At 37.8% G+C, this 10,000-nt stretch overlaps 1 pseudogene; it reads left to right on the top strand.

Moving 5' to 3' along the window:
* Nucleotides 1–735: 735 nt before the first annotated feature.
* LOC138037611 (kinesin-like protein unc-104) overlaps nucleotides 736–10,000 on the top strand; it is a 44,947-nt pseudogene continuing 35,682 nt past the window's right edge.

A 10,000-nucleotide genomic window follows, 5' to 3' on the forward strand; every position in this document is an offset into this window, starting at 1 on the left:
AGATTTTACTCTGTTTAATGCCAACAGATTTTACTCTGTCTACCGCCAGAAGATTTTACTCTGTCTAATGCCAACAGATTTTACTCTGTCTAATGCCAACAGATTTTACTCTGTCTACCGCCCGAAGATTTTACTCTGTCTAATGCCAACAGATTTTACTCTGTCTACCGCCAGAAGATGTTACTTTGTCTAATGCCAACAGATTTTACTCTGTCTAATGCCAACAGATTTTACTCTGTCTACCGCCAGAAGATTTTACTCTGTCTAATGCCAACAGATTTTACTCTGTCTACCGCCAGAAGATTTTACTTTGTTTAATGCCAACAGATTTTACTCTGTCTACCGCCAGAAGATTTTACTCTGTTTAATGCCAACAGATTTTACTCTGTCTACCACCAGAAGATTTTACTCTCTCTAACGCTAAATTATTTTACTCATCAACTGGGGGCATCTTAGGGTGTTTGAGGTGTCAATATGGGTTAAGTTGATTCAAGTACAAAGAAACAGTTGATTTATTGAAAATTACAACAATAACAGCAAATTATTTATGGTACTAAAGTCAAGAGGGCTTTAAATTTGGTTATTATGTCTGACTATACTATATGATCTAAAATGTTTAAGTTGGACAAAGTATTACAGTATTTTTGTCTGATGATGGATAGTAATATCCAGCCCTTTGGTGGGTGGGAAGAAATTAAGAAGTATTCTTCCATATGTGAGGTGTATGTCTGACTGATGGTAGCATTGCTAAGAGAGGTGACTTTTTCCTATTAGGTCAGTTATCTTGAAATCTATTGTGAAAGAGTCAGGGATTTACTGAGTCCAAGTGCCAAGAACAACTTAAGAGTCAGGTTAAGTTTGCCAATATTAGTAATTAAACTTTAAGAAAATGAAAATTTGATGATCACAGTGTGTGAAGGTGAAAGGTTTTATCTCTTAGTTACAAGTTGGAGCTACAGTACCGCCTGGAAGTATTGACCCCTAGGGACGAGGCAATACCTCGCGTGGCACCGAGGTATGCAAATTTTTTCCCCTCGGTAAAACCGAGGTGCACTTTGTCGCGGGAAATTTGCCGCGGGAGAAAAGACGAGGCTTGCCGCGGGAAAGAACAATGATCTGTAGACTTTCGAAAAGTCCTTCGTCATTCACTTCGCGTACGAAAAATCATGATTCGCTCGCCGAAACATTTTCTTCTGGGGTTATCGTGAGGTCGACTTGTGGCAAGTCTAAATGATCTGTTGCTCTTGTAAAATAAGCGGAAGACTGTCAAATTTTATATCTCATGGTGTGAAGAATCGATTTGTAATGCAAGAAATTGTAATCAAAATGAGAAAGTGTGCCATTTACGTAAGGACTCAAATTTTATAATCTTTACATAATGTAAAACTGAAGACTTCTTTAAAGATACAGTGTAAGCGACAGCTTGATTATCCAGCCAACGCAACACTCGTTGTTCTCCAGGTTGTAATACTGTATGTGTGCGTGAGAAATTATTTGTTTGGTTTTGAAAAAGGTTCAATTGTATCTCTTTTCGTCTAAGCCTGACTTTATTTTATTTGGAGACCTGAAATTCAAACTTGTGCGATTGTCTTCGTTTTATCATCGCCATTTTTGTTAAAAGCAGGTATTCCTTCCACATACATTGTATTATTGTTAAACTTGTCAAATTTCAATTTTAATCGCAACATTCTCCCGAGGCATGGGAGCCTTTGTCGGTACTATTTTGAGACCAAAAGTACCGACGAATAATTTAAGAATGGTTTCTTTTTTCATCGCTTTTCATCAGCAATAAATTGTTATATCATAGCAATTGCAGCAAAATACATTTTCGCGTTGTTTTATCAGTCGTGCAATAGTCTACTTGACTTCCATAAATATTTTTTAATTGCAGCATGTTGATTACGCATGAAAAACAAATTTAAGAATAGACTGTAGTTAGTGGAGAAAAGAAGTCTCTTACTTATCTGAACGCTCATCGTTTGCATACGAATTTTAACAAATGCAAAACCAGCAAGCGAAACAAACTTTAGAATGTTCAAACCATCTTTGCTCCAGTGCTCACGTTGCGCTTTCATGGGCAAGTTACTCTTTTCGCAGCAGGCGTCCACTCGTGATAAATTTGCATAACCACGCCGATATGCACCAATGATTACCCAGAGCACGAAAACAATCTTTTCAGTTTAGATCAAATAATTTTGGACTATTTCAGGGGTTTGATATCCTGGGTTCTTTCCTTGGAGTGTTTTTCTTTTTTGTGATTTGTTACACTAAACAACCATAGAAAGTAATACTGCAGTAGGAAACCACAAGAAGTCGTAACTTGGTCACGCAAGGTTTTCGAGCCGTTCACCCTGAACGTGTAAGCTTTCAGTTTGTAAATATTGTCAAAACCCTCTCCTGTTTGCAGGATATCGACATAATAAATGAATAAATGTATGTTCCGTGCGCTGAGCTGCAAAAAACAAGCGGACATATTCTCCCATAAACTTAAATGTATAAAATGACGGCGAAGTCCACGCAAGTGGGACAAGCGTCGAACCTTCGAATGAATAGTCCACCATAAGTCTTCGAAATAATCACTGCAATCAAAATACAAATGCATGTTGCAACGAAGGTTTCAAATGTGGTCGGAATCTAGCTACAGTACGGATATTCTTTTCGCATGGAAAAGGAAAAGGAAACCAAGGTGCATGATTAGCGGCTATAGCCCTCTCTGCTGTTCGCAACTTACAGCCGAAACTTGTTCAGTTTCTGTTGTTCGGTGGGATTTCAACATTACAATCTACAATAGCTTATCGAAACACAAAGTTAACGGAAACCCAACTCTACCGCGGAATTTTAATTACCGAGGGTTTACCTCGGTTGACTTTCCCGCGGCAACTTTGGAGCCTAGCCGTAAATTTCCCTCGGCAAAAAAGCGGCCTACCGCGGGAATACCGAGGGAAAGTCGCGACAGGGTGACGCGGCAATGACGCGGTAAAGGGGTCAATATTTCCAGGCGGTACTGTAGGCTTCAATTGAACTAAATGCCCTACATCCCATTCTGTATTTCTGCATTCATTTACTGGGCTTCAAACCTGCATTTTCATATTTGTTATCATCAAAGTTGTGTTCTTTGCAGTGGGTATACAGCAGCATCCTTGGCATCTTTATTTTATTCAGCAAATTTTTTATGTGCTCTTCTCATCCCTTTGTTATACAAGCAAATCTTATCAATACAATAACAAAAATATGTGAAACACTTAAATGAGTTGATGAACAGTGTTGTCTTTTTTTCAGGGAACACCCAATGCTTGGTCCATATGTAGAGGACCTGACTAAACTTGCTGTTACTTCTTTTGCTGACATAAATGACCTCATTGATGAAGGCAATAAAGCCAGGTCAGATATGCAGTCAAGTAGTGGTAGTAGTAGTAGTAGTAGTAGTAATAATAATAATAATAATAATAACAACTTTATTAATGGGTGGCAAATGGTACCTCCAAAATCGTGGCACTCGCCAGCTTTTCATCCGATCTTGAAATCTCAACAGCCTTTGTGGAGAGTCGCGAAGTCTCGTTTATATTGCATTTATTTCAGTGTGAGGTCTTGCATGTTTTGGTCTCGGTCTTGGATTCGCAAACAAGGGTCTCACTGTCTCGCGGCGAGTCTCGGGTTTTTTCATTTGTTGCCCCTTTATTATGGTCTTTCCATCTACAAAAGCTGGCTCTTTGCCCGTAATCTTACAATTAAGGTAGAAAATATATTACAACAATCCAAGAAATACAAAGAAATCAATAAGATTGATGCATACAAGAATAATAATCTATATATAAAAAGTAATTTGACTGCAGCCTCGCTTTCGCCATGTTCAAATGTTACATGTTTCTTTACCTGGCATTGGAAGTACAATGTATACAGCCTAAATCAAGTATGAAGTTCACACTGAAATTTCACATTTAAATAAAAAATCACCTGTGATCTTCTCAGCTTATTAAAACCATTTCAAATTCATTGTATGCTATCCTTTTCAACTTGTCTTAAACCTGTTTTGACAGGACAGTGGCTGCCACTAATATGAATGAAACAAGCAGTAGATCACATGCTATTTTTAGCATTGTGTTCACTCAACGAAGGTAACAACGTGCACAATGTAAATGATCAGAGTTTGAGTACATTGATTTTATATGGCAGACTTATGAAGACAGGCTTTGTTTCGTTAACCCATTGACTCCTTGGAGTCTGAATTTGAGGTGTCATTGGGTTAAAGAGATACGTGTTATTTGTAGCAGACATTTACATGTGACTATAACTCAGCCAGGAAATTTCAAGTGAATGCCTCTTATGTTATAAATCTAGTACTGGACATTAACCTGAAACTTAGCGGCGTTTCGCCTAGAACCACTAGGCTTCTTCATGCACGATCGTTGGTGCAGGCTGAGATGCATGATGGGACACCACCCAAAGCAGTGTCCCAAGAGTGAGACAAACGAAACCTCAGTCCACCCCTGCTGTTTAAGGAGGGGCCTCTCCCAGATCGCCTCCTTCACTTCCCGCTTGAACCATCGCGCCTCCTTGTCTAGAATCTTAACGTCAGGAGGGAGGGTGTTATGTCCACTGGCCTCTCTGTGGGTGTATACCGGGGAGTTGTTGGTACACTGCTTTGCGTGGTGTCCCATCATGCATCTCGGCCTGCACCAACGATCGTGCATAAAGAAGCCTAGTGGTTATAGGTGAAACGTCGCTAAGTTTCAGGTTAATGTCCAGTACTAGTTTTATTTACCGGTATTTATCTATATATTTTATTCAACTGGACGTCTAACATTCACTGTTTTCTTTTTATCTTAGAAATATTAGGGACCTTAAGATCGGAGAATGAGGATGACTGTAAGTATGAGTTTTCCACACTGAGCATATATGCATATGGAGGCCGACATATTTCGAAGTGTGCTGCTCAGAACAGAAAACTTGTACTTGAAGTCATCCTCATGCTCAGATCTAAAGGTCCCTAATACATGTAGTGAGAAATGACAATAGTCTGTATACCTAGAAAACATTTTTCTGAATCACTTTTAGACTGCTGCATTTGTTTACATTACCATACCATGATACAAGCAATGATTGCCTTTAACTCAACCCCCCACTGACACTGTAAAGTTTCTTTCTTTCTTTCAGCCATGATTCCTTGTCTGACCTTCCCTCAGCAAAGGTAAAAGAGATTTGCAGTGATTATATCTGTGCACTTTACAAAGATGCCATTTGTAGCTGCAGCTATATATCTATAATTATATGTTGGCCCTCTTGCAGTGAAAATAGCTGGACGGTGTGGTTTATACATCATGCTAGCTCACATACTGGTATACAGAACACAAACCATCATTAACTATTGTTGGATATTCATTGGGAGCTTTTTTAGTTTAATCCTAATTGTGTGCAGTGATTGGGGAGGGAAGGCTTAATTTGGAGTACCCTCAAACTCTCCATTTGGAGGGTATAGATTCCTGCTTTACCCCTCAGTGTAAAAGTTTGCAGAAGACCACAACAGCTGATTTCTGCGTGTGGGTCGAAAACACAGGTCACATTCCACAGGTCAGGGCTGCACTGACCTGTGTTTTAGACCTACTGAACTTCTGCTGACTAATCAATAACTAAAGATAAGGGTTTTTATTTGGGGTCCAGAACTCCTGTTGGGTGTGCTTAGCTCCCATATCAAACAATCAATCACAGCTTGGACAGCTGTGTTTAAAATGTTTATCATTTTATACCTTCATCCACCAAGCTATTGTAATAATAATTTGTTGCATAGGTAAGCAAATTGAGTTTAGTGGATCTTGCTGGTAGTGAGAGGGCAGATGCAACTGGAGCCAAAGGAGAGAGGCTGAAGGTGAGTTTGGTCAACTACCCACTTCAAGATATTGGAAAAAAGAAAGATCTTCAGACTACCTTTAAAACAACAAAATTGCAGCAAAATTGTCTTGAGCTAGCAACTACAGTACATGACGTATGATTAAACTAAACTGAACTGCTCCTGTTTGCAGTCATTTGTAGTAGTTTCCTTTTCAGGTTCCCACATTGATTTCCAACCAACTTCGTCTTTTATTTTCAGGAAGGTGCAAATATCAACAAGTCACTGACAACCCTGGGAAAGGTGATATCTGGTCTAGCAGAGCAGGTAATGAGATAATTAAGAGAGAGACCCACTGTTTATTCAGTTGAAGTTGGGTGGCTGAACATCCAAGAGGTTTCTTTATTGGTGACTGGCTCTTGGATGTAGACTACTCTGCTCCCAAATCCTTGCAAGCCAGTCATCAGCCCCCAACCATATGATGCATTGTAGAAAGGAAACTGTCAGTAGGATGTGAAATGGAGCAGGAGGATGGGGGAAATCTGCTGATTGCTCCTCAAAATTACTTTTTACCTCAATGCCCTGCTCAAAACTCTTTGCCGAAATTTAGAATTCTGAGCCATGCACACATGTAAAAAACAAAAACAAGGGAAACTGATAACTGGCTCTAACTGTTTTCCCTTTATATACATTGCATTTTTCTGGAATTTTTCCTGGCTGTTGAATACTTGAGAACGATGTTTTATATCATTGGGGAGCAGGGATAGCACAGTGCTAGTGGTGAGAGCTCACGCATCCCACCAATGAGGCCAGGTTCAATTCCCACAACTGGTGTCATGTGTAGGTTGAGTTTGGTTCTCTACTCTGCTCTGAGAGGTTTTTCTGCTGGTTATCCCGTTTTCCCCTCTCAGCAAAAACCAATATGATTTGATATGGATTAAATTGATTTGGTTTCATTTGTGCCCGACCCCACAAGCTATTCAGCTTTAAACATTATCACGTGAAAAAAAAAGTCTGATTATTATTATTATTATTATTATTATTATTACTGTTCTTTTATTTTAGTCCTCTCAAAAGAAGAAAAGACGGTCAGATTTTATACCTTACAGAGATTCTGTTCTAACATGGCTTCTAAGAGAAAATCTAGGTATTTACATAGTATTATGTTTATATGGATTTCTCTTTCAACATGTTTCTTGAAGTGACAGTGCGCATAAATTTTTGGTTTGCATATACATGTAATACTCTTTTATTGGTCCTCTTTTGGCATATTAAAAAAAACAGGTGGCAACTCCAAGACAGCAATGATTGCTGCTATCAGTCCAGCAGACATCAACTTTGAGGAAACTCTAAGTACACTTAGGTATTTTGCTTCAAAGTCCTAATTGTATATATTTTTCTTTTCTTTTTTATTCCTTGCATTTAAATAATTTGCATAAACAAATTATCCTGGTTTTTGTTATTGCAGATATGCTGATCGGGCAAAGCAGATAGTGTGTAAAGCAATTGTTAATGAAGACCCTAATGCAAAGGTACTGCACTTTACATGTATTTTCATTATAGAGAAGTACAGGTAAGCTTCACTTATAACTCAAATACAGCTCGGATTTTGGCGGGTCTAAAACATAGGTGTCAGGTCAGGTGACAGGTCAGGTCACAAATCAAGTCAGATCAGGTTGCAGGCTTTTACCCACGTGCTCAGAAGGTAAATCATGTGATGGCAGGACTTATGGGTACTGCCACAATTTATTTTATTTTTTAAATTTATATTTCTCTTTATTCGCTTTTTTCACCCTTTCCATAACACAGTTCTTTTTTCTTTTTCTTTTTCTTTTGGGGGGGGGGGGGTGATTTGCATTAAAACAAGGGATATTCAGTTCACTGAATCACGATACAGTCCCTAGAGTAAATAACTTGTACTTTATTATTTAAATACCCCCAAAATGTATTGCATTATGGGATGGTGAAAATAGTCAATTTCCTTGGGAGAAAAATATTCTCCCTATTGCCCTGACCTAACCTCTGACCTGACCTGAGCTGTACCTGCCATTATATTGGATAAAACATAGTGTAATACTATTACACAATTATATTATTTAGGTTTAATGAAAGTAAAGTGATGCTACAATTAGCTGCCATTTGCTTTTTTTCTGATAACAGATCATCAGAGAATTAAAAGAAGAGGTTTCAAAGCTAAAGGAACTCCTTGTCAAAGAAGGTTACAACCCTGAAGATCTTCAATGTGAGTTTTGAAGCTGATATGTCACTTTTTTTATACTTTGATCATAAATATAATATTTTCAATAAATTTTCTTTTTATTCATGTTAATGCACTCTACAGGTGTTTTTCCTGTTTTCTTTAGTTAACATAATGATTGTATTTTTCACGACTTCTTTTTTCTTGCTTAAACTAAACTCTTGATCTGTCACTGAGTAATGTGATACATGCTTCTCAGCATTTTTTCGATGTTTGATTATTTCTGTTCTTTTCCGTTGAGCTCAATTTTTTTTTTTTGATGACAGCGGTATTAAAGCAAGGCTCCTCTTACTTACCAAGAAGATATAGCCAAGATTTTCAAGATGGCACCCTGGACAGGCTTAAGGTCAGATTACTCAATACTTCTTCATTGATCGTGTAATATAATTGTATCTAAATCACACTGGACTTAAAACTGCAATTTTAAGGTTGGTTTATTATTATAATTTTATAATTAAGCACATGTATTATGTCACTAGTATGCGAGTTATACAGATGACAGGATTGTATCAAATGAATACAGATGCATGTACATGTACGATGTTAAAGCTGCATGTGGCAAAAGACAAGGCAACAGACTGCGAGGTGTTCATCTATGTTGAATGAACTAGTTTTTGCATACTGTTCATGTTAGATTGATACTAATTAACCCACTGACACCTCAAATGCCCCAGGTTGTCCCCAGTTGACGAGTAAAATTGTCTGACGTTAGACAGAGTAAAATATGTTAAGTCTCACTCCAAGGGATCAATGGATTAAAATAATTTAGCTATAATCATGCTTGGTAAATTATAAAATATCATTTTGAGACTTTTGATTGGACTTGAACCTATTACTTAGTCTAACTGTGTGATTATGCTGATCTACACTATTCTACCAGCTGAGCCGAGAGTTTTATGGTCATGTTAAAATGCAGATCGTGCAGATTGCAAGTAGATTGTGCAGATTGAATACTTTTTCATTTGGTAAACAGAAAGAGGTGCTCTACATTGACATAATGACAATTCAATCTAAAATGCAAAGTAAAAAAGTCCATTAATACTTGGCCTTACTAATGTTGAAAATGAATAGAAAGATTACAAAAAACGACAGCAAAATTGACTACACACTTACCTCTATGACTTGGGCAAGCATTTCACGAATACACTTCTCCTTAGCAAAATTGCACTGCTGTACACAGGTCAGCAAGTGGGCAACTTGAATGAGTAAAAAAAACTCAAGCTTGCACATGATTTTAACTAAAGGTAGCTTGGGCAAATAAGACTAACTATTTGAAATTTTATTGCATGTGCATGTAACTTTGGCATAAATGATTATAAAACTGACAGTTCAGTGAAACAATAGTTATTGTTTTTGTTAATGACAGGCATCTGAAAAACTTATAGCTGAACTCAACGAAACCTGGGAGGAGAAGCTGAAGAAAACAGAAGCCATCAAACAAGAAAGGTCAGTATGAGGATGACTTTGCCTACCTACAGTAGTGACATCATTGATTTTCTTGCAAGCAGCAGTCATGTTGCATTTACTATTTAGCCAAGCCTAAAAGCAGAGCTCCCTGGTTATTCATTCTTACTGCCAGTAGGGTTAGTGAAAATGAAAGGTCTTCAAATTGTTCATGTTTTGGTATTTCCGGTTGCTGCTTAATTAGATAATTTTCTTCACTTTCTTCTTTAAAAAAAATTATTTCGCAAGTGGTGAATTCCATGGTAAATTTCACGCAAAAAACCGATATCGCGTGAATCATGAAGTGATGAGTGCGATATAGGTTTTTCAAGCGAAGTTTACTTTGGAATTCACCAGTTTTGCAATGGCTTTTTCCTGGGATTGCATGACTTTTAAAAGAAAACAAGCACATCCTCAGCAAGCTAATGGAAAAGGAAAAGGCCATTTCAGAGTCAACTGTCAAATAGCCATTGAAA

The sequence above is a fragment of the Montipora capricornis genome, chromosome 2, assembly GCF_036669925.1.
Source record: "Montipora capricornis isolate CH-2021 chromosome 2, ASM3666992v2, whole genome shotgun sequence".
In the NCBI taxonomy this organism is placed as follows: Eukaryota; Metazoa; Cnidaria; class Anthozoa; order Scleractinia; family Acroporidae; genus Montipora; species Montipora capricornis.